The sequence below is a fragment of the Elephas maximus genome, chromosome 22, assembly GCF_024166365.1.
Source record: "Elephas maximus indicus isolate mEleMax1 chromosome 22, mEleMax1 primary haplotype, whole genome shotgun sequence".
NCBI classification, from domain to species: Eukaryota; Metazoa; Chordata; class Mammalia; order Proboscidea; family Elephantidae; genus Elephas; species Elephas maximus.
In genome coordinates this window covers 63,176,795-63,202,110 of record NC_064840.1, presented here as the reverse complement: position 1 = coordinate 63,202,110, position 25,316 = coordinate 63,176,795, and the positions used below count along the sequence as shown (strand labels likewise).

The window sequence follows — 25,316 nt, the reverse complement described above, 5'->3', positions numbered from 1 at the left end:
CTAAGCTACAGAAGAACTTAAAAATGTGTAATCTTTCATTTGCATGTGGCAACATCCCCCCTCATAAAGGGGAATATAATGTTATGGAGATGTAGATAAATAGAAACTAAATGCCTGCTCCTAACCATGGCCAGGAAGAACATATATCAAATTCATTAATTATGATCCAATTTATGCTTGCACTGTGAAGGATAATCCTTGCCATCAAAGAGATGCCCTTCCCTTATTAAAGCCATTGAGACTCTCAGGAAGTGCTCAAGGGTTTGAAATTCTGTATTTGAATTTCACACATGCTTTTTACTGCTGGGACCAAAACTCAATCAACACTTGATAGTGCTGACACCAACATTCAAGCCACAGGGGTCCTCACTCCTTCACAGCAGATCTACAGATAGGACCTGGTTAGAAAATCTGCTCATTTGTTCTTCCCTGGGTGTGGGGGGGGGGGCGGGGGGTGGGTGTGGGTGTGTATATATAACACATGCATAATCCTATATCTTTTCCCAAATGGAGTTGAGGTAGGAATAAGAGGGCCCAGGCCAAGTTGCAGAAAGGAACAATTAACCCCATGTCTCTCAAATGTCCAAAGCCTGTGTGAAGCCCAACTGCTAGGAAATGGAATCCATGTCCTCACTTTCATCTCAAAGCCAAATCAGCATGAACACATTGCCTAGAGAGCAGGCTTCTCTTTCGACTAGGGACCCAGGCCCTTCGTCTATGCCTCAAAGGGGGCTCAGTTAGAAGACAGGGCCCAGAGATTATTTCTCTTTCCTTCCGAAGCTCTTCAGCAGGACCTTGATTCTGATTTGCCTCTTCCATCCCTGTATCATGCTCTAGGATTCAGGCTGAGCCAGAGAAAATCATTGGATCTTCTGACTCTGTACTAAGTGCTCATTGAATGTATATCAAACGGTACTGATGGGATAGAATGGAATGCAACGGACTGAAACAGATAAGTATAGTTTGGAAAAACCCAACTGTCATCCAAAGAGATCTTTCCTTTCCTGATACTTCCTCACTGCAAGCAGAGGGGTTTCCATAGAGTCTGTAGCATAGACTGTAGGCCAAGTAAGGTGTATCTGCCTTGAAATAGAATTTTCACATGTAGCTAAAGATAATAATAATATTGAATTCATTCACAATCTAATGAGGTGCTATTGGTATCCCCATTTTATATGTAAGGAAACTCTGGCCCAGAAAGGTTAAGCAACTAGCTCAAAATCATACAGCTAGTGAGGGGCAAAAAAGAAATTCAAAGTTAGTCCTCTGTGAATAGCTAAGAGCAGGCAGGCAGGAGGTCCCAATCTCTGGGTGGAATATTATTAGTTCCAGCACATCTTTCCAATCCCAAAGGACCCATGAGAGACAAGAATGCAACACCACCATCTTGAATTTCTGATGCAGGGCTTTCCTTCCTGGAATTTCTCTTGCTTTGGTATCAAGCATCTGAGCTATCCTTGTAGCTCCCTAATGACTAGGTCAAGGGCAGATATAACTGCATTTAACAGATGGGAAGGCTGAGGCCTAGAGAGATCTGATACAGTGAGAAGTCAGTAGTAAAACCCAGATTATGACTCAGGTCTCTTGGCCCCAATCCTTAACTTGCTCCCACGCCACCAGGCACAGCTCTGCTCCCCCCTCCCCCACTCTGCCATGCCTGTGTCCTGACAGCCCTGAGGGATAATTGACAGCCCTAGACTTCAGGGGCGAAGCCTTTCAGATAGAGTTCTTGACACCAGATGCCTTTGGAGTGAGCAGGCAGGGTGAGCAAGATGGCTGCTGGGGGGGAAATGAAGGACAAGGCCTTTCTAAAAATAGAGTGAGAAAAGACCAGAAGAGTGGGCAGTGTGCCTCAGAGACAAGAAGCAGGCCCAAAGTCACAGGAAGGGGAAGTCAGTGGCCGTTCCAAGCTCCAGACCCAATGAGGGTGTGGCAGGAGGAGGAGCTCAAAATATCACCTCCAGAGAGGTTCAACTTGGGATCAACAACCCCCACCCCCACCCCAGGTGTAAATTACAGACAGATCTTCCCAAAGGGCATCCAGATTCCCTCCTCCCAGCTTCACAACTTAGTATCAAAGGCTGTTTCTAAAAAGAGATTTCTGAGCCTAGGCTGTTTTTACAGGTTTTTTTTTTTTGTTTATTTTTTCCCTTCCTCCAACTGCCATTGAGTCTTCTTTCTGAAATTCTTTAAATAGGAAGAAATGAGACAGGTAATTTGTCTCCTAGTGTATGTGAATTCTAAAAAGGTGAAGCTCTGCCTCTACTGGGTCTCCTTCTGGTCTATCACATTCCCTGGTCAAAATCCTCCCTCCCCCACTACCCCAAACACCTACCTGCACCTGTTATGTCACAGGCACTGGGCTCAGTGCTTCGGGCGATGGTAAGAAGTAGAACACAATGTTACTGCCCTGAAGAGACTGACAGTCTACCAAATTAAGGGTTTTAATTTGGCCCCTACAAACTGAAACAGGCCACTAACAATCTGTGCCTCAGTTCCCCCTCTGAGTCTTTTGACAAATCGTGCCATCGTTTCTCTTTAGGGCCGATGGCAGGAGCTGACCACTCTTGTGGGGGATGATGATAGCATGCATTGAGCACTTACTCTGTGCCAGGCACTGGGCAAGAGGTTTTAAACATTCCGAATGTCCCTGGTGGTGTAGTGGTTAAGTGCCATGACTGCTAGCCAAAAGGTCAGCAGTTCAAATCCACCAGGAGCTCCTTGGGAAGTCTATGGGGCAGTTCTACTCTGTCCTATAGGGTCACTATGAGTCGGAACTGACTCAACAGCAACAAGTTTATATCCCTAACTTCCAGAGAGGTACTGTTATCTCTATGAGAAAATCATGGCTCAGAGATGTCAAGCAAACTGTACACAACCTCTCCAGTAAGGGCAGAGATGGGACTTAAATCACACCCACCAGAAAGTGATGGAATCACCCCTGAGTAGAGTGGACGGTGAAATCAAAATAATAATTGAATAAACTGTCAGGACCAATTTCCACAGCATTTACTGAACACATGCAAAAAAAAAAAAAAAGTTTAGATTGATGGTGTAAAAGGGGGCAACCTCTTTGGAAAGCAATGTAGCATGATCGATAAAAATTTTAAATGCATAAATTCTATGTGCCAGAAATTTCATTAATATGAATTTATCTAACTGTACAAGGATGCTTACTAAAGCACTGTTTGGAATAGGAAAAATCTGGAATCAACCTAATGTCTATTAATAGGTATCAGATTAAATAAATTAGTTCTTACATAGTTCTTGCATAGTTCTTGCATGTGGTACTAAAATGGATACAGGTCCATGAAAAGTTCTTCAGTGAAACAAAGCAAGTTGCAGTGCTATATGTATAGTATGATCCTGCTTACGCTTCAAAGCATTTGATATATACCACACATACATATGCAGTATATCCACACTTCAAATGTCTGGAAAACACACACCCAACTATTAATAATGGCTCCCTCTGAAAACCCTACAGATCATAATGATCCAATCCCATTGTGCATGGATAGCAGCTAACGACAGACAATAACAGCAACACCTGAGGAGGGAGTGGAGAACAGGAGGCTTTTCCAAGTTCTTTGATTTGTTTTTTCTTTTTAATTTAATTATTTTGTTGTTGTGGTTGAGAATATACACAGCAGAACATACACCAATTCAACAATTTCTACCTGTACAATTCAGTAGACTGTGTACATTCTTTGAGCTGTGCAATCATTCTCACCCTCCTTTTCTGAGTTGTTCCTCCCCCATTAACATAAACTCACGGCCCCCCAAGGTTTCTATCTAATGTTTTGAGTTGCTGTTGTCCATCTGATCCCATATAGATAATTCTTAAAAGGAGCACAATGCTCAAGGCAGATATTCTTTACTAATTAAGCTAAACTGTTTTATAGATTCTGTATTACTTCAAAACTTTTTAATAATACACAGATCGCTGTGCTATACCTGTTGGAAAGTAATCCTCCAGAGACAGGGGAAGCAACCAAGAGCTAAAAACCAAAAGCTTCAACATAGACGTGTCCTCACACAACCTACCAGGCTTCCAGGTAAGCAATACATGACTTCTTGGGCAAATCACGTCTCATTCTGATCCTTTCTTTAAGACCTGAAGAAAAGTAGAAAGAGCATGGCTGGTTTTGAAGTCAGAATCTTGGGTTACATCCTGGTTTCAGGATGTGGGGCAGGTCACATACTGTCTTTGAGCCTCAGTTTTCTCACCTATAAAATGAAGGTGGTGCTAAAACCAATCATATAGAATAGTTGTGAAGGTTTATTAGAGCAAAGAATGTAAAAGCACTGTTCAATGACCAGTTTAGAAACAACAAAAGGAATTGCAGTCATCCTGGATTGGCACGTCCCATTGGAGAGGCTGAGTCATCAGAGGAAGATGGATCCACCCCAACCTTGCCGCCTACCTTCTTCCCTTCTGCATTAACACAAGAAAGTGATGAAAACCACCAAGTGCTCACAAGCTCCAAGAACGTCACCCATCTCTCTTCAACTCCAAACACGGGGCTAGTGGTCAGGGATTGTGTGGCCATGGAAAATGACCTCAGTGCCAAGTGCCTTCCATCATTGAATCTTCTGCATCAGTCTCTAAATCCCCAAGTAAATATCAGTTCATTGGTCTGTTGATTAAAAGCACCAATGGCATATCTGATGGCTGCCCAGAGACCTAGAGAGCTGAAACAGCAGCAAGACGACCCAGGAATCCTTCAACAATGAGCCTCACATGAGCCCTAAACTTAGCCCTTCACCCTTACATTCTCCCACCCTTTCTTTTCCCTTTTTTCACCATCACCTCCTCATGCCTACCATGAGTTAATCCTCCCTACATCAACAGAAATTCACTTCCCCTTAAGAGCACCCCTGGGCTGCAGAAAATAATCATTAACTTAATATGCTGATATAATTACATTAAATAATGATGATAGTAATCACAATATAAAAAAAAGGCTTTGGAAAAAAGAAAGCCTAAGTTTGAGTTCCAACTCCACCACTTATTAGCTAAGTAACCTTGGATAACTAAACCTCAGTTTCCTTGGTAAACTGAGGTTGATCATGAAACAGCCATTGCCATCAAGTCAATTCCAACTTATGGCGACCCCACATGTTACTGGGTAGAACTGCTCCATGGGGTTTTCTTAGCTGTGATCTTTACAAATCTTTCTTCTGGGGTGCCATTGGGTGGGTTTGAACTGCCAATCTTTCAGTAGGTAACTTGAGTGCAAACCATTTGCGCCCCCAACGGATCTTCAACAAGTCCCAGACATGTCAAATAAAGAGAAATGAGTTCCCTAAAGGTTAAGAAATTTCTCCAAAGTCATTCAGCTGGTTGAAGGGACTGGGAAGTGAGGTTTTCTGACACTGAGCCCAGTGCTCTCCCTTCTGCGTGGGGAGGAGAAAGAGGCTTGGAGGGTGTTTCTGTCGTCTGACTCAGGAGGCAGGCAAGGTGAGCTTGTGGGTCTTGACAGACTCTCCAGCATCGGCAGTAAGATATAAGCCCCAGGAAAATCTGAGGCTGGAATGAGAGACTGAGTCAGAGCAGAAACATGACAAGGAGCAGCGAAGAAGGTAGATACCAACAGCTTGCTCAGACAGCAGTGAAATGCCAGCCACACCAAGAAGCCTTTTTATTGAGCAATGCTGAGATTATGTTCAACTCCTCTAAAAATTCTCAAATCTTGAGATTCTTGATCAATTTACTCAGTCAAGCTATAAATATTTGTTGAGTACTTTCTCTGGACAAGGCACAGGGAAAGGCTAGAAAAATGAGCTTCCTGAATTCTTGTTACCTTCTACATGTTCTATATCCTCCTAAGAATGTGTTTTCTCTGCAAGGAGTTTGTAATCCCTCTGGTTGGGGACAGAATATGCAAATGTCATTAAGCCTAAAGTGGGAGGAGCTAAGATCTCCATGGGAGTGCGGTACAATTAATTACTTTTGTGTGTGGCCTTTCTAGCTATGGTCTTGTAACTCCTACCCAGGTGACTGGGCAGGACCGTGTGATTAGGTAATTGTGGCCCACCAAGGGGATGGGAGTCCTGGTGGCACAGTGGTTAAGAACTTGGCTGCTAACCAAAAAATTTGGTAGTTTGAATCCACGAGACAGTCCTTGGAAATCCTATGGGGCAGCAGTTCTATTCTGTCCTACAGAGTCGCTGTGAGTCGGAATTGACCCAACGGTAACGGGTTTTTTGTTTTATTTTGTTTTAAGGGATTAGTCAGTTTTGCCTCAAAAGACACCCAGTTCCAAAGCAGGCAGGAGTAGCCCACCACCAAGGAAGGAGAGGCCCAGCAGCAGAGACCTGGCAGCAGGAGACACCGTGGTGGGCTTCCCAACCCACGGAGAGAGAAAGCTGAGTGCTTTTGGGCAGAAAGTGAGCATCAGGGAGAGGTGTGTCTGCAAGCACAGATGGGACGAGGCTATCCTGAGCCTGAATTGTAACTGTTACTTCCCTAGTAAACCCCATAATGGTGAGTACGTCTGCAAGTTCTGTGTGGCCATTATGAATTATCGAACCCAGTAAGAGAGTGCTGAGGGAGGGATGGCTGGTGTCAGAATTGGTAAAGATGGTGGAGAGAGGAGGCATGTCTGACCTCTGCCTCATAGGAATCAGCCTTGGGCTGTTGATCTTGACTCTTCTTCCCCCTCGTGAAGGTGGAAGATGTCAGGCACTGTTCCCTCACCGTTTTTACAGGGGGTACCAGCAGTATGAGCTTTAAGCACTCAGAAGGCAAGAAAGAGAGTCCCCCAGCCAGCCTATCAGAACACAACCACTTCCTTCCATATGCATCTTGAATTCGAAAGAATTCTTCCCAGCTAACAGCTGTGACAAGAATGGAGCTACAGCAGTTTTTCGTCCTGGGATTGTGCCTCAGTTTAGTGGGTCCTTCTCTCAATTTGCCATTATGTAATAGAATATAATAGAAAACATCAGATTGCATCTCGCGTAGCAATGGTGAATAAGCACACACAAAAACCACACGCACACATATGCATATATATGTAGTAGACAATGGCAGAAAATAGAGTCCTTGCTGTGGGTGGTGGTCCAAAAAGTTTGGAAAACACCGAACTAGAATCAAGAAAGAGATGACCCTTGAGAACAGGTACCTTGTTTAGAAGAAAGGAGAGATGGAATAAAGGCTAGAGAGGAGAGAAGGCATCCCAGGGGACATCCCTGATCCCCTCAGGGTCCCTTCTGATGGAGTCAGAGCCGACTCGCTGCCTGCACTGTGCTCCCTCTCAGCCTTCCCTACCCATCTCTACCCACAATCTGGACCCTTCCTCCTCAGCTGTCTGCCCTTCCTAGTCCAGCCTTGTTCCTCTGCTTCTCTGGCCCCCTCCAGCAACTAGTCACTCCACACCAAGTGTACTATTCTTTAAGCGTTTCTTATGGGAGGCCATGCAGACCTGGAGTAGCTGTGTAACTTTGGGCAAACCACTGAGCCTCTCTGAGCCTCAGTTTCTTCATTTAACATTGATCGGTGTTAACTGAATGCCTACAACTCTGGTCACTGTTATAATATTGTAAAACATCTCTCCAGGGAGAACCTGTATCTTCTACTAATTATGTAAAAATCACTCCCCATAGTGTTTTGAGAGGAGCCATGGCAGCGCAGTGCTGAAAGAGCTCAGATGAGAACCAAAAAGTCAGCTGTTTGAACCCATCAACAGCTCTGTGGGAGAAAGATGGAGCAGTCTGCTTCCGTAAAGATTTATAGCCTTGGAAATCCTATCGGGCAATTCTACACCATCCTATAGGATCTCTACGAGTCAAAACCTACTCAATGGCAGTGGGTTATAGCGCTTTGAACAGTGCTGGGCACACGGTAGGTACTTAATATTATTACTTAACTTGGAAACTATACTGGGTAAAAGGAAGAAGAAATTAACTCATACCAACGCCATCACCGCCTACACCAGCATAATGGCAAGCCAGCACACACACACACACACACACACACACACACACACACACGGCAGAGAAACATCCCCAGGGCCAGCTTCATAGGTGTGGGTGTGAGATGTGTTACACAGGGCCCTCACGCTCAGAAAGGCCCCAGGCTTGATTTAATGCTCTGTTGTGGCTATCTTGAAATTCTTAATTTTTTAACAAAATAAAATATTTGCCATCGAGTAGACTCCAACTCATGGTGACCCTATTGTGGCAGAGTAGAACTGTGCTCCATAAAATTTTGTTGTGGTGTGGTGGTGGTGATTAGTTGCTGTCTAGTTGATTCCAACTCATAGTGAGCTCATGGTATCAGAGAGCTGTACTCCACAGGGTTTTCAAGGCTGTGAGCTTTCAGAAGCACTTTGACTGGTCTGTCTTCTGAAGCACCTCTGGGTGGGTTCAAACCGCCAACCTTTCAGCTAGTAGCAGATTGCTTAATCGTTTGTGCCACCTATAGGGTTTTCAATGGCTGATTTTTTTTTATTTAATTATTTTTTTTTGTGCTTTAAGTGAAAGTTTACAAATCAGGTCAATCTCTCCTATAAAAATTTACATACACCTTGCTATATACACTTCTAATTGCTCTCCCTCTACTGAGATAGCACAGTTCTTCCCTCCACTCACTCTCTGTCCTCGTGTCCATTCGGGTAGCTTCTGGCCCCTCTGCCCTCTTATCTCCCCTCCAGGCAGGAGATGCCAACATAGTCTCATGTGTCTACTTGATCCAAGAAGCTCATTCTTCACCAGTATCATTTTCCATCCCATATTCCAGTCTAATCCCTGTCTGAAGCGTTGGCTTTGGGAATGCTTCCTATCTTGGGCTTACAGAAGGTCTGGGGACCATGGCCTCCGGGGTCCTTCTAGTTCCAGTCTGACCATTAAGTCTGGTCTTTTTACAAGAATTTGGGGTCTGCATCCCACTGTTCTCCTGCTCCCTCAGGGGTTCTCTGTTGTGTTTCCTGTCAGGGCAGTCATCATTTATGGCCAGGCACCATCTAGTTCTTTTGGTCTCAGGCTGGTGTAGTCTCTAGTTTATGTTGTCCTTTCTGTCTCTTAGGCTATAATTACCTTGTGTCTTTGGTGTTCTTCTTTCTTCCTTTCTCCAAGTGGGTTGAGACCAATTGATGCATCTTAGATGGCCACTTGCTAGCGTTTAAGACCCCAGACGCCACTCTCCAAAGTGGGAGGCTCAATGTTTTCTTAATAGATTTTATTATGCCAATTGACTTAGATGTCCATTGAAACCATGGTCCTCAAACCCCTGTCAATGGCTGATTTTTCAAAAGTAGACTGCCAAGCCTTTGTTCCAAGGTGCCTCTGGGTGGACTCGAATCTCCAACTTTTTGGTTAGCAGCCGAGCACATTTTCATTTTGCACTGGCCCTGCAAATTCTGTGTGTGCTCTTGACCACATCTACAAAGACCCTCTAACAAATACATTTCCTGAATGTATTTTACTTCTTTAAAAGTCTCCCTCCCAGGAGCTCCCATAGGTGGTGTTGACCTGGAAAGCGTGTCTGCAAAGGTTTCTTGTCTGGTCAAGGGAAGGCTCCATGTCAAGCAGCTTATCTGCCCTACAAGAGGGTTGCCAGACATTGGTCACGGCTAACAGGGCTTTGATCCAGCAGCAAACTTCACTTGTGAGCAATGAGAACTGCACCCTTCCTGTTACTTACAATGCTTTCCAACGACCAGAGTAAAGCCAACGTTTGAGACAAAAGCTTACACTGTTCACAAAAAAAAAAAATCTAGGAGGAAAGGCCGAGGTACTTCAAATCATTCCTTCTTTCTTCCTACAAATATTGTCTAAGTAAGCAACCCTGATGAGCAATGCCTGACATGCAAAACTCTGAAGGTATTAAAAAAAAAAAAAAAGGAAGGCTGAATCATGGTCCTGCCCTTGCCCTGCAGAGAAGCCATACCCAGGTGGCTAAGTGACACTGTGTACATGGAGATAAGGGCTCTAGGAGCTCAAACAGGGGGGAAAGGTGCAGGAAAAGAGTCTTGAAAGGAGGCAGAACTTCAGCTGTGGTTTGACAGTGAGTGGGCCTGACTCAGGAGGAGTGGGGACAAGACAGTATTTCAAAAAGGGAGCAGCGTCAACAAAGACTCCTAGGTAGCCACTGCCCCTTGTCTATGGGAACACAAGGAGGGTGGGCCATTGAAGCAGAGGTGCCTTGCGGTGCGTGGCAGGAAATATGACCAGCTTCCTGGGGCATGGCCAACTGGGGAGGGCTTTTCATACCAACTGAGGTGGCCATGGGTAATGAGAAAATCCATCAACCCCATGCCTGGTTCCACCTAGTGGGAGAAACTCAAGAAGAACCAGACCGCAAGGCTGAAATCTCCAGAGAAATGTCACCTGTTCCAGGAAGCCCCCTCCAGCTCAATATGTGCTCTGTGTCTGGCCCAGGCCTCTGCCCTGGAGGCAAGCCGAGAGCCACACACATCCCACAATTGGAGGGAGCCTCAGGGCAGGCAGGCCTAGCTCAGCCAGGAGAAATTCATTCTCCACCCAGGCCTCACTCAGCCTCTTCTGCCTTCCTCTTGAGATTCCAGCTGTCCTGCTTGGGAGGCTAGCCAACTCTGGCCAAATTAGTCACATCTGCTCTGGCTCCTGGTTGGTTTCTGTCCACATGTGTATGGTACATTGCAATTTGGAAAGTGCTTGTTACAAAAATTGTCTCATTAAATCCTCTCAAGAGCCCTGGGAGGCTGGTAGAGAAATGGAACTCGGGGAGCCTGGGTTCCAACACAGAAGCACCTGATTCCAGCACAGAGTCCTGGTTACTTCGGCACTCGGCATGCCTACATCCTCCTCTGTACAATATGGATACTAACGGTACCTACCACACAGGATTAAATAGGCTAATAAGCACAAAGTTCTTAGAATAATATCTTACACACAGAGGAGGCATGCACTCAATAGATGCTAAACCAAAACCAAACCAAACCCATTGCCATTGAGTCGATTACGACTCATAAAGACCCTATAGAACAGAAGAGAACTGCCCCATAGGGTTTCCAAGGAGCGACTGGTGGCTTCAAACTGCTGACCTTTTTGTTAGCAGCCATAGCTCTTAACCACTATGCCACCAGGGCTCCAAAACCAATGTGTCAGAAGTGGGGTTCAAACCCACGCCTCCATTTGGAGACCAAAATCCTCAATGCAGAGGAAGATGGGCTTGAGTCTGGTACCTTAGACCACTTGGCCATCCTGATGCCGAAATCAAACCCATTGCTGTCAAGTCAATTGCTACTCATAGTGACCCTACAGGACACAGTAGAGCTGCCCCATAGGGTTTACAAGGAGTGGCTAGTGGGTTCGAACTGCTGACCTTTTGGTTAGTAGCCGAGCTCTTAACCACTGTGCCACCAGGGCACTAACTCCTATCATCTCAGCATCCTCGTCATTATTAGTACTACTGCCGCTGCTGTTGTCGTTTTTGTGTGCCATCCAGTAGATTCCAACCCACAGAAACCCCGTAGGACAGAGTAGAACGGCCGCATAGGATTTCCTAGGCTGTAATCTTTACAGGAGCAGATCGCCAGGTCTTTCCTCCCCAAGAGTGGCTGGTAAGTTCGAACCACCAACTTTTCAGTTAGCAGCCAAGCACTTAACTATTGAACCACCAGGGCTCCTTATTTTTTTCTTGTGCTCTATCAAAAGTAAAAAGAAACTGCAAAGTTTACAGATCAGAGCTGGAAAGATCTTTGAGGCAAATTAGCTCAATCCTTTCATTTCGAAAATGCAGAATGTGAAGCCAAGACAAGGAAAGGGAATCAGGTAAGTCAGACTGATGACAAGGCACAAAGTCAGCAATCAGTCAGCTCACCTGCCCCCAGGGCTATGCCTTTTTTATTAGGTTGGTTATTGTTATTATTTTTTTATTTGTTCTGTTTTTCCTACAAACAAAAAAGCTGAACCTGTTGCCGTTAAGTCGATTCCAACTCATGGTGTTACCATGTGTTACAGAGTAGAACTGCTCCATAGGGTTTTCTTGGCTGTAATCTTTACGGAAGCAGATTGCCAGGCCTTTCTTTCATGATGTCACTGGGTGGGTTTGAACCACCAAACTTTCAGCTAATAAGAACCAAACCCACTGCCGTTGAATCTGCTTCCATAAAGATTCAGTTAACAGTCAAGCGCAAATGATTTACACCACCCAGGGACCTTGTTTTTCCTTCTCTGCCTTAGTACCTCTTATTTTCTGATTTTAAAAAGACATTTCATTGAGTTTTTTGTTTTTGTTCTGTTTTGTTTTTTTAATCTGGAGATTGGAAACTCATCAGAAGGCTGTGAAGGATGTCAAGAATGCTGAGGAATACACATGTGCTCATTATACCTTCTCCTCGTAAGTTGTTATAGAGAATCATTGCCCTTGTTTGGTCAGGCTGCTCACAGCGGCTCCTTAAGAATCTGTTGGCTTAAATTTGTAGGTGCAAAGCCTAGGGATGCTGTCTGTGGTGGTGAGTGAAGGCTTCGGGGTAAAAGGAAAGGTCAGCAAGCCACTCTGTCAGGACATCCCCCCAAGGAGGTCTCCTGGAGCAACAGGAGTTCCCTGATCTCCCTTCTAGGGACAGAAGCAGGGACGGAGGTGGGTAGGGTCTGTTGCCCCAGCCCCAATTACACACACACACACACACACACATACATACATACACACAAACACCATACTTAAATTTTACAGCGGTTTCCTTTTATTTCAAAGTCTCCCTTGGTATAGCCTACAAGGTCCTCCTTAGGCCCTGCTTCCTTCCCCCTCTCACCTCCTCCCTCTCAGTGCTCTAGGGGTACTAAACTATGTGTAGCTCCTCCAACACTTCACCTTATTTAACATCTCTGTACTTTTCTCCTTGCTACTTCCTCTGCCAGGACCTCCTTCTCTCCATTAATTCCCAGTGCATTCTTGATAGACTTCGAAGCCCTCCTCAGGTCTCCCTCTACCAAAAGCATCATCTTCCTCTCCTTCTCTGCCTGGAGAACGTATACTTACCCTCGAAGACCTGACTCAGATGCTTGTCCTTTGTGAGTATGACCCTCCTCTGACTGAAGCACTTTTCACATTCCTCTCTTACAGCTCAGTGGATAAGAGCTTGGTTGCTAACCAAAAAGTCGGCAGTTCGTGTCCACCAGCCGCTCTTTGGAAATCCTATGGGTCAGCTCTACTATGTCCTATAGGGTCACTGTGTTTTAGAATCAACTCAACAGTAACGAGTTTATTACAGCTGTGGAGTCCCTGTATAGTACAATGGATAACAAACTCAGCTGCTAACCAAAAAGCTGGTAGTTTGAGTCTTCCCAGCGGTGCCTCAAAAGAAAGGTCTGTTGACCTGCTTCATAATATCAGTCACTGAAAATCATCTGGAGCTGTTCTACTCTAATACACTTGGGGTCACCATGATTTGGAGTCGACTCAACAACATTACAGCTCTGAGGATCAGGTTCTCCAAATTAAAGTTCGAGACACAAAGACACATGAGTACAAATGTACTTGTGGAAAGACAATGAGATAAAATATTTGAAAGTGGGACTATCCTTAGAAAACCCAAGACCTCCAACAACAACAACAAAAAAAAAACCCACTGCCTCGAGTCAATTCTGACTCATAGCGACCCTATAAAACAGAGTAGAACTGTTTGGAGTTTCCAAGGAGCAGCTGGTAGATTTGAACCACCGAACCTTTGGTTAGTAACCATAGCTCTTAACCACTACACTACCAGGGTTTCCATCCAAGACCTAGGGCCACCATAATTAGAGTAGTTCTCATACTCCATCAGATTATTTCCTCATTTCTATCTCCTCCACCTGTGATCTTTAGTGTGCTATTGGTCTTTATATGTCCAGCCCCTGTTACAGAGTCCAACAACATGTCTGGCCAACAGATGGACCCATTTTTTTTTTTTTAACCCCCACTGCTAGTGGGCACAGAAAAGATGTACCAATCACTGCTGAATGAGTTTCAAAACAAGAAAAGACGACTAAGAAGGAAGAAAGGAGGTAGATCCTTCTTTCTCCTTTACCCCATCCCAGGAGAATGTGTTCTCCAGACTTTTATGGACACAATAAAGGCCATACATAATACCTGCCCTGAATGTATCACAGGACTGTGGCCAGAAGAATATAAGACCTGTACAATAAAGCATTGTGCAAAGTAAAGAGCTGTATGCAAATGAACACTGAAGACAATGCCATTAGCATACAATGGCTGTCATTTCTTGGCCATGGTCCACATTACCTTAATAACAAGAACTGAAAGGGTGAAGGGTGTGTGCAGAAAGCAACAACCCGAAGGGCCACTGGACCTCTTTTGGCTTAAAGAGCCCCTGAAGCCCAGAAACCTCTCCAATGCCAACACCCCCATCCCACTACCTCCCATCTCCCCATTACACATTTGAAAAGAAAAGTACTCAAAAAAAAAAAAAACTCCTACTTAGACTCCTTTTAATTAAGCATACACACATACAAAAAAAAAAAAAAAAAAACCACCGCTGGGTTTTTCTGTTGTACTTTTGTTCTCGGGTCTGTTTGTACTTATTCAGAAATTACATAATTAAAAAAAAATAATATTAAGAAAATGTGCACATCAGCCTGTCAAGTTGCCCGTGCTAACCTTCACTTGGGAACCACGGTGACAGCCCCTTTATTTCTTTTACTTGTTTTTAAGCACAAAATATGTCACACCTGGAAGTAATTAGCATAATTTTTACTAATTTATAGCTAATTACACAATTACTTTTCTAGGACAGGTTCTGGAAAGGCACTTGAAGTAAGTTTCACCCAATCTCGTGGCAAGAAATTGCTTGAAAACATTTTGTTAGCTTCAAACATTTATGAGGAGGGAGGGGGAACACCCAGTAAAGTAATTCTTTCCTATTTCAGAGTGTTCAAATATGACAGGGATATAATTTCTCCAGTAATTTACAAACCAGAACATCTAAAAGTCTCTGCTAATCCAACCCAACCAGAGGCTGCTCCAGGAAAGAGCCCTCAGAAGAAGGGTTGTCAAGCGGCCGGGACAAATCCAAAAAGGCAGAGCTTTGGGATTGCAATTGGTTTCCCAGTGCAGCTAAAATTTGAGATTGCCAGCAATGGCTCTCTTTCCAGGAGTCAACCAACCTCTTGAAAGAAGGTGGCCCTTGGTAGTTGGCTTGCTCAGGCCCTGAGAAAATGTGAGCTTGGAAGGCCAGTGATGGATTCAAGCCTTTGGAGCCACTTGACACTCAAAGTGAAGCTGCGGGATGTCAGGACCTGAGTGAATTAACGTTTTGTAAACGGTGAGAACCAAAGCAAAAACATTCTTCAAATCTGACCCTTCTTTATTCAATTCATTCAGCTAATGTTTTTTAAGCCACTTCTCTGTGCCCTGTGCTCAATGAGAAGATTTCTAAAAGAACAATTTCTGCCCTCCCTAGCTGTGCTGAGAAGGGAAAACATGCCCATCAATCAACAAGGATTTGTTAAACACCAGGTTAGGCAGGAAGGGCCCTGAGTGCCACAAACAGTTTGCACTCGACCACGAACCTAACGGCTGGCACTTCAAACCCACCCAGCATCTCCACAGAAGAGGGGCCTGGAGATCTGCTTCCAAAAGGTCACAGCTTTGAAACCCTTATGGAGAAGTTTTACTCTGTCACATAGGGTCGCCGAGAGTTGGAATCAACTCCACAGCACCTAACAAGAACGACAGAAGAGAAGAAGCAAAGCCATCAGGACGCGGAGGAGAAGTTGTCTGAGGTCAGCGGAGTTGGCTGGGAGGGCGGAAGGGCATTTGGTGATTGCACACACTCCCAACGGAAGCACCATCACCCCCGAGGGGGTGAACACTGGTTCCTGAATGACAAAAAAACTTAGGTATTACAATGGCCTATTACCCCCTAAAGGGCCACAGGACACACACGGGTATATTGTATATAGGTGGCATTAAAATCTCATTGGAGAAAGGAAGGGGTAGAGAAAAGTGATCAGGAAAATATATCTTAAAAAGTTCCTGGAGGAATGGCCATTTTTAAAAAAAAGAAAAGATGAGAAACACCAAGTTATAGAAAACTTCTCCGCCAAGTTGTAAGTCCCACGAAAGCAGGACCACATTTTCCAAGTGATCCTATTGTCGTCTCCCCGTCTTCTTAGGACTGTTCTTCTCAGCAACAACCAAACCAAACACACTGATTTGATTCTGACTTACAGCAACCCTATAGGACAGAGTAGAACCATCGCATAGGGTTTCCAAGGAGCAGCTGGTGGATTCAAACTGCCGACCTTCTGGTTACCAGCCCAATGCTTAACCACTGCATCACCAGGGCTCTTCTTGGCAACATAAGTACCTTAAACTTACCTGGACCGTTGCGTGTGTCTGTGTACTAAGATTTAGTGTTTGACAAGTCTGCCTTTCCTCCTAAATGGTGACTTTCCTGAGGACAGGGGCTGAATTGTGCATTTCTGTAGCCCTGGCTCCTGGCCCCCAAGCCAAAGCAGCAGCCACTCAATACGTCTGAATAAGGCAAATCTGAGGTGTTCTGCATCCTGAGGGCTGCTTTAAGCACCCGCCCCTGTGTAGGTGGGAGTGAGGGACTTGGAAAACGTCCAGTTTCTGCCAGGCTCACCTCAAAGTTACTGAGAAATTCTGGCAAAGGAAAGTTGTCTGCTTCCCACAGGGGAGTAACGTTAATAGCTTATATTTGGCATATTTCTTTGCACTTTTTCAAATTATTTTCACAGCTAGCCTCATTTGACCCTTACAAAAACCCTAGGAGGCAGGGAGAGGAAGTCATTAATGGCCACTTTCTGCAGGTTCACTCCTGCAGTCAACAGGTAGGTATTGAGCACCTGTGGCCTTGGAATTGAGATGTCCTAGCGACAGAAAGACAGAGGTGACCAGGATGTAAAAGCCCCTGCCCTCCCGACACTTAGAATCTAGGGAGAGGAAGCAAATAACAAGATAGTCACAGTTGTGATATAAGTTAAGAAAGAAAAAAAACGGTCCTGTAATGAAAAAGAAGCCCTCGTGGTGCAGTGGTTAAGAGCTATGGCTGCTAACCAAAAGGTCAGCAGTTCGAAACCACCAGGTGCACCTTGGAAACCATATGGAGCAGTTCTACTCTGTCCTATAGGGTCACTATGAGTCGACAGCAGTGGGTTTCATTTTTGTTTTGGTAATGAGAGTGAGGTACCTTAGACTGCATGCTCCAGGAAACTTCTCCAGGGAGGCAATAGGCATTCTGTACCGTGCAGGACAAGAATGAGCTACATACAGAAAGCCAGGACCTGAAGAGGCTGTCCTATCTGCACAGATCCCCTTTTTTAACTGATTCCCACTGTGAGGCCCCCATTTTCTAAGTAGAGATGTTCATCACAGGAAAACCAGTTACCATCTGGTCGACTCCAACTCATGTTGACCCCATGGTGCGTGTAACTGCACTCCATGGGGTTTTCAATGGCTGCTTTTTCATAAGTAGATTGCCAGGCCTTTCTTCTGGGCTGTCTCAGGGTGGACTCGAACCCACAACCTTTCTGTTAGCAGCTGAGTCCATTAACCATTTACACCACCCAGGGACTCTGGATCACAGAGAAGCATGTAGTAAATGCACACACATGCACGTGCACACGTGCACACATACACACACACACACACACACCAATCTGTTAACTTCAAAAGGAGCACCAGAGGGGCAGACAGTCCATCAGAACTCACAGCCAAAGCGCCCTAGGACAACTGAGGGAGGAAATGGGCCAACCCAGGTACCCACTCTCCCTCAAGCCTGCCAGGTACCCTGGGGCAGGCCACGGAAGCCGCCTCTCTGAGGAGCACACCGCCCCTCAACAGGACTACTTGGCCAAGTCATCTGCCCCTGTGAACATTGTTTACTATTCACCAGGGCACAGTGAGATCGTCCTGAGATTTCCAAGTCGGCTGGCGGTTTCATTAGAAGTAGTCAAGGCGGCTTTGGATAATTAGTGGGAAGGTTTTGACAGAGAAAATGTACATAAGCCTGGTAGCATTCATAGCACCAAAGCCTGAGATTTTTCTTTCTTTTTTTTTTTTCTGCCACAGAAACTTGAGTATTCATCCTTTCTCCTAAACACCAACACCTCTCCCTCCACTCAACAGACACCTTAGTTGTACTCTAGACCCCTCTGCCTTGGCAATTCTCCTTGGTCCTGAAATACAACACTTCCTCCAACAGCCCACCGCCTCTTAACTCCAGACAGGCCATAACTAACTACATGGCCGGCCATCACTCTAAACTGTGATCTTGATAATGGCCATGAATGAATTCAAAATATGGTCAAGGTGAGTCTCTGCCTACGTGGTACACTCGCGAGGAAGAGACTGAAAATGTGGTTGATAGCAGACTCACTATGGCCTAAGAGTGCCTGGGTGGCACGAATGGTTAAGAGCTCAACTACTAGCTAACAGGTTAGTGGTTCAAACTCACCTTAAGGTTCCTCAGAGGAAAGGCCTGGCAACCTGCTCTTGTGAAAAGTCACAGCCATTGAAAAGCCTATGGGGCAGATCTACCCTGCAACATTCGGGGTGTCCATGACTCAGGATCGACTCCATGGCAACTGGTTTGATTTTGGTTTTGGTACCATGTGCCTTGGGGCATTCTGGATACTTTACATATGTTTTTTTCTACACCCCACTACAAACCTATGAGCTAATCGCCATTCTGCAAATAAGGAAACTGAGACTGACAGGTTCTGTATCTAGGAAGGTCATGCAGCCACTAAGTAGATGGCCAGGATTCAAACCCCAGTCTGTCTGACTCCGAATCTGGCATCTTTTCACAACAGGGTGGCGTTTCTGGCTTTTCTCCGCCTCCACCCCTCCAGGCACCAGCTGTGGAAAGGCATGCTTCCAGCAGGAGTGAATCTTGGCCACTCCAGCAAATGTACAAGGGCAAGGTGAAGGTGTCCTGGAGCCACAGCAGCGAAACGGGGCCTGGAGGCAGACGGAACATCTCACCTTGCATAGGAAAGCTATTTATGGCCAGGGCTCCTGAGCTGGACAGCTGGTGACCAAGACGGTATCCAGAAGCAGCATCCACCCCACTGCCAGCCAGGAGAGCTCTCCCCTCTTAATTCCAGAGCAGGGACCCTGAGACCAAAGGCATCCCAGCTGGTGGGATGATTCACCTCAGAAAACCACCTGGTTTGAGAGCGCCTCCTGTTTAAACTGAGAAAGACCCCATTAACTCAGTGAAGGAGACACTATCCTCTCTACGACCTTATCTTCACCAGGATAAGTGTTCCCATATGCAAGAAAGTTGGTTTCTAAGACTGACTGCTTTTCTCAGAAGAATCTGTACATCACGTAGTATAAGGTACAGTGAATTTGAAATCATGGAGCCAGGATCCTAGACCTGACCTTGGACCTGAACTGACTGGGATACTGTGGGCAAATTACTTCTCTCTGTGCCTCTGTTTCTCCATCTGAAAAATGAGGGGCCTGGGAGTAACGATAGCTAGGGACTTCCAGCTCTGGCATTCTGTCATTGCAGGCTGCCCTTTGTTCCTTCCCATCCAAACACTGGAATGGGTTATCAGAGGGGTGGGAGGTGACAGAGGAAGAAACCTGAAAAGACAGGGAAACAAGAGCACAGCAAGATGGCCAGAGACAGATTGAGACAGAGGACGCCACCCAGCCAGAGAAAGAAAGAACAGTCTGGTGGTATGGAGAGAAAATGAGAGCCCCCTGATGTAAGCAGACTCTTGCCAGTATTGCTGGAAACAAATAGTGACAGATTGCTAACATGTTACAGTGAAAATTACCAACATGATGAGACTTTTGCACCATAACCAGCACCTCTTGTTATCCCATTAACGAAACTGATGAGACCAAATTGCTAATAAGAGAAAGCGTTCATGTTGCATTATATCACGTCTGCCCTGCCAGAGAACACGACCAAAGAACAAACCAGAAGGCACCTAAGACATCTCCCAAGAGCCCAGGTGCTTTAGACAGAATTGGCGAAAGCCCTGGGGGTGGTCAGGAGTGCCCAACCTCTTCTATTACTTCTAGAAATGCCTGTATATACCATCACCTCCACCTCTACCACCACCAAGCAAGATGTCTGTTGAGGTTGCTGAGCTGGGTGGGGAAGGCTATCTGTCAGTCATGATAGAAAACAGAAACTCATGACCTTTACAGAGTAAACAAAGGGCCTGGTAGGGCCAGTAGGGGGAGGGAGGGACAAGTGGACAGTGGTGTGGCTGAGTCTGTAGAGCTCAGGGTCCCTGGTCACTTCTATCTCCTCCCAGAAAACACCAACATGTCAGAACTCGCTATTATTTACATTTTTACCACCCCCATCTGGCGACGCCCGCTACAGCTAGGCCAGGGAGAACCTGTGTCTTAATTCCTTTAGATGCAGAGTTCAAACTGTCGTCTAAGCCCTGGAAGGTGTAAGGAACAGGACACATCCGGTTCTGGGAAGGAGTTGCCTAGGTGTTTGAAGAGAATCTTTCCTCTTTTGGCCATGGAAGGATTTCCTGCTCAGACCTAACCGTCAGCCAGAGGGAACAGGATGAGGAATTCACTATACGCTCAGCCCTCTCTCAGAAAAACCCTCCACTCACCCAAACCTCGTCGTGTCAGAGTTTTTTCACTGGGTTAACCACTGACGATCCCAAGACCCCAGCTACCACCCGGGGAGGGGACGGGGGGCTGCGGGCTGCTGTCCCCGGTAGTCACTCAGAAAAGTAATTGGCCAAAGATTATTCTGAGTAATTGAATGGCAAGGACTTTTGTATACCAAACAGGGACTTGTCTTTGTCAAAAAGTCTTTACAAAGTACCCAAGTGCTGGGTGTCAGACAGGACAAGTTTTTTAATCATGTTAAAATGATTTATTTAAACGTCAAGCCATGTCACCCCACTTCCTTTCATTTTTCAAACTGTTTGTGTTTTTTCTGGATGATAAATTTATCTTCAGACAGCCTCAATATGACTAATTAACTTTGAAATATAAGAACCAGATGTGTGAGTTGGAGAGCTTTCTGAACTAATGCCAGACGGGCTGGCTGGTTTTTTTCTTTTTCTTCCCTGCCTTTCACCCACCCCGCCCCCCTTCCTCCACCCCACATTCTCTCTCCCTGCAGGCGGCCCTGAAATTACTAAGCAGAGACACATTTAGCAAATGGAATCACAGGACTCCAGCTAGCAGTGAGCACCCACAGCTTCTTCTCTGTTTTTTACTCGTTAGCCTTTCAGGACCCAGTTCTCTCCCTTTGAAAGTGACCCGGTGTGTGCCTAGCTGTGACTGGCAGAGCCGTCTCTGGAGGAGGGGCTGGGAAAATTCCCCCCAGCCGGTCCCTAGTTTAATGATCTATCTAACGTGGAGCAGGGAGCTGCCAGAATGCATTTGCCACATGAAAGTAAGTCACCCTGCACTGTGGCACAAAGTGATTTCTTTTAAAGAAAAGTCTCCCCTGTGAAGCGCTCCTCAGATCTGCCTCCTCCCGGCTTCGTTTGATGAGACAACCAGTGCACAGCACATGAGGAAGGGAGAGGTGGGATGGAGGCGTGATTAATTGGCTCAACTCTCTCAGTGAATCGCTCTTCAGCAATGGCCCTTGGAAGTTGGAAGCCATGGATGGGTGTGTGTGTGTGTGTGTCTGTGCCTGTGTCTATGTGTGTGTCTGTGTGTGTGTCTGTGTGTGTGTCTGTGTCTGTTTCACTCCCAGGGACAAGATGGCAACTCAAAGTAATTGGATGATAGAGGAAAAAGAAGGTTCATTTTTCCAGGACTCATGTAGCTAGTAAAAGGGACTAGAGTGAAAAGTTCTGTGCCTCAGTTTCCCCAGGTGGCTACTCTAGCCTGTCCCACCCAATCTCACCGCCAGAAGTAGGTTGAGCTTATATGAGATCACAGAGGGGAATGCACTTTGAGTGCTTTGAAAGACATTATACACATCCGAAGGGATTACTAGGATAATTACCATTATTATTATATCATCAGGACCATTATCATTACCACGCCTCTTGATGTCTAAGTTTTTTCACCTGAGATAATCACACTCACTTGAAAGGTCAGTCAAGTTCCTCACCATGCCCAAGCCCCAAACACAAGGATGAACAGTGGACTTGAATCTCTTCCCTCTCAGGGTACCTTGGGGAAACCCCCCACTTCACTGCCCAGACTCTCTGCTGCTGGCAGTTGGCCTCTCTACAAAAGCCTTGCTCCCTGCTCTGGGGATAGGGCAAGGGTGTGTCAAGCCAGTCAGACTCTCAAAAACGTCATCAGGTTGGTCAAGTTCCCTTGGAGCTGCATGCTGCCCTTTCCCTGATCTTGGCCCTACTTCCTTCCCACAGAATAGGTCTCTTGCTTTTCAGCAGTGTGCCAGCTAGTCCCCAGTCAAGAGTTATTTGCATTTTAGCAAAGTGTCTGGAAACCTAGGAAGACAAAGGTCTTCAGTAAAGACATCCAAAGAAAGAAAAAGGTGGAAGGGGATGGGGACAGAGGGAGCACGCTCCACACTTCTCAAACCAAAGCATGGCTTCTGGAGCTGGGACTATATGGGTCAGAGGCAGAGAGATGAGACAGAAACGGTGGGAGTCGTTGGGAAGGCTTCACTGAGGAGGTCAGCCTGGTACTCCTTCCTGAGGCAGGGTGAGGGAAGACCAAATTACAGGGGAGTGAGTCCCAGCACTTATATATGGGACCCTGCTACCATCCTCTAGAGTCCTTGCCTGCCTCTCTGAAGACAAACAGTATTAGGAACTTCTTGGGGAATGGGGAGATGGGTTTATAGCAATACTGAGAACTATAGTTCTTCCAACTTTCCTAAGTAGACAGACCATGGGCAAACAGTGCAAGAATCCAAGGAGAGCTTCCCAGGCCATAATTTTATCTCCACCACGGCACCACCAGCGCCCCCCCTCTTCAATGTCCCAAGAGGGCACCGTCCTAGAATATTGAATTTCCATGTCCACCATGACTCCTGCAGTCTGCTATCTGAAAAAGGCTGTATCTGGAGCACTCCCGCCCCCAGGGGAAAAAAATTTCAGATAATTTTCTGACTATTAATAACATTTCCTGCTATGTCAAACTAAGATAATTAGGGAGATTACCAAATCACAGGTTCCTTGGCTAACTGACCACGGGAGAAGAGGGAAGTCTGGAAAGCTTTGGGAAGCCTGCAGACTGGAAAAGGCAGTGGGCCCCTGGGTCCCCTGGGACTGGTGTGGAGCTGCCACCTCCTGCCCCTCCATGAGGAAAGAGCAGACCTGCTTCCACTCATCTGCACCACAGAGCATCCCTACCCCCCCCTTCTTTCTTTCTCCACAGGAGCTAGGAGTATGCCCTGATGACCCAGAAAGTGCCCCCTTGCTCTGGCCAAGGGAGCCTCCTTCTGGAAAGCCCATCCAACTCAACAGACCCACCCAGCATTTTATTTGGAACCAAAAGCCCTGGACTTGCTCTCCTTCACCACAAAACCATGCAATCACCCCTGGCCTTCTCCCACTAAGTGAACATAACAAGCAAAGAAACTTGACACTGTAGCCGACAGGAGCCATCGTTCAGGAGCTGTCAGGCTTGATGTTTCTGAGATCCAGGATCCGATGGTCCGTCCCACTATACAGTTTGAGATATTTAATAAAATAAAGCCCTCAGGATCCAGGGGCTGCGATCCCTCCCCATTCCTTTCTTTAGCTCGCTCCGGAGTTCTTTAAAGCCTGCCTCGCGCCTGTCTCTCTCTCCAGAAAGCCTTTCATGCCGCCTCGCCAGACTGACATCTTGACAAGTTGCCACGAGTGACATCTGATTTGTACAAATTTCAAGACTAATAAATCTACCTGTCAAAGCGGAAACTTTAAAAGGAGCTAAGCCCAGCGGGTATAGTTTAACAGAACTCAAGTTGATGAAACTGTAGGATGGAGAAATTATATCTGTCACAATCCACCCACATTAGTTCTGCAGAAATGTTGGCAACTGAAACAAACGTCTTTCACGGGCGTTACCCCAAAAAATTTTCTTAAATAAATTAAAAAAAAAATCAAAGTTGGAGATTGTTAATACCCCGAGTAACAAGTCACAGTTCTATTTGTAAACTAACAAATTGTATTTATTTAATTTTTAATTGGTGTTGCAGATGTGAGAAGCGGCTCGCCTCCTACCTCTGAAGCTGCCTCGCTGGAATCTGGACTTTCCATTCAAGCTGGGGCGCAGCAATCACGCGGCGGCTCCCCCGCTCGCCCGCCGCTGAATCAGCAGCTGCAGCGGCGCGCTGCGGGCTGGGCTGAGCGGGGCGCGTTCCCACAGCCTGGCGTCGTGGCCGGGCCCTTCGGGCACTCGGCTCCGCCACCAGCACGCAGGCACCCGGCGCTGAGTCACTTCCCCGGCTGCCCTCCGGGTTTGACCTGGAGCGAGAAGCCTGGGCCCGGTTCCATTCCTAGCCTTTGCTGTGGGATTTTTGTTTTAAGGTTGTGGGTGTTTATGGGGGTGCGCGGGGGCGGTGGTAGGGGCAAGTAAGGCGAGAGGAACTAAGAGGTCTGGCTAGCTTTTTATTTTATTTTTTTTTTCTCTTATCTTCCCTTCCTGTCCTGGACAAGTCCACTTTTGGCCTGAATCATGGCTCAGAAATGTTAGCGAAGCCAGAATTCACAGATCAGAGGAAGAAAAAGGGCCAGGATGGGGACCCTCTCAGGATTCCCATACCTAGGAAATCAAAGAGCAGGGTGAGTCTGTAACAACTCTTTGTTGGGATGTGTATTGCCCCCTCCCCACCACCCTCCACCCACCGGCAAGTCAGAGAGAAGGATAAACTTCTCAGCTCCTACAAGTGTCTTCCACTTGCCCCACAGGGGTAAGCTGTTTTCTGTTCGGTGGCAGCCTTGACAAGCCATAACCTCCAAACAGCCGTTGTCATTCCTACTACCTGTCCTCCAGGAGTACAAAATGGGATCTCAACACCTATGGTTAAGAAGCAGCTCGGCAAGGACCATGGGCGAATTAGCCAGTAAGCAAGGTAAGCACAGTGTTTACCATGCTTACCAGATCATCCCTAGTGAAAAATTTCATGTGGGTTTCACCACATCTGTGATTTTTATTTAATTTCAGGTTTGATGTGGTGAAACCCACATGAAATTGTCAACTACAGATTACTAGGAAGTACCGGTAAACCGTGCTTACCTTGCTTACTGGGTTATCCACCCCTGCCAGGGATTATAAATTTCCAAAGAGGCTTTGATTCTGTAGTAAAGTACTGTTGGGTTGGGGGAGAGACAGATGCCAACCATACCTGGAAGGAAAATCTTTGATTTGGTGAAAAAATGTGAAATTGTTCACTACAGATGATCTGGTAAGCGAAGTAAGCACCGTGCTTACCTTGCCTATTGGA

General features: G+C 46.1%; 1 long non-coding RNA gene across 8 annotated transcripts in view; it reads right to left on the bottom strand.

The window, feature by feature from the left end:
- LOC126065328 (uncharacterized) overlaps positions 1 to 25,316 on the bottom strand; it is a 303,221-nt gene that overhangs the window by 40,307 nt on the left and 237,598 nt on the right. For 6 of the 8 annotated variants that reach the window (XR_007514833.1, XR_007514827.1, XR_007514825.1 and 3 more), the window contains one exon: positions 4,048 to 4,117. The exons of the other annotated variants lie outside the window; for them this stretch is intronic. This is a non-coding gene — a long non-coding RNA (uncharacterized LOC126065328). The remainder of the gene's footprint in view (positions 1 to 4,047; positions 4,118 to 25,316) is intronic. 8 annotated transcript variants of the gene reach the window in all.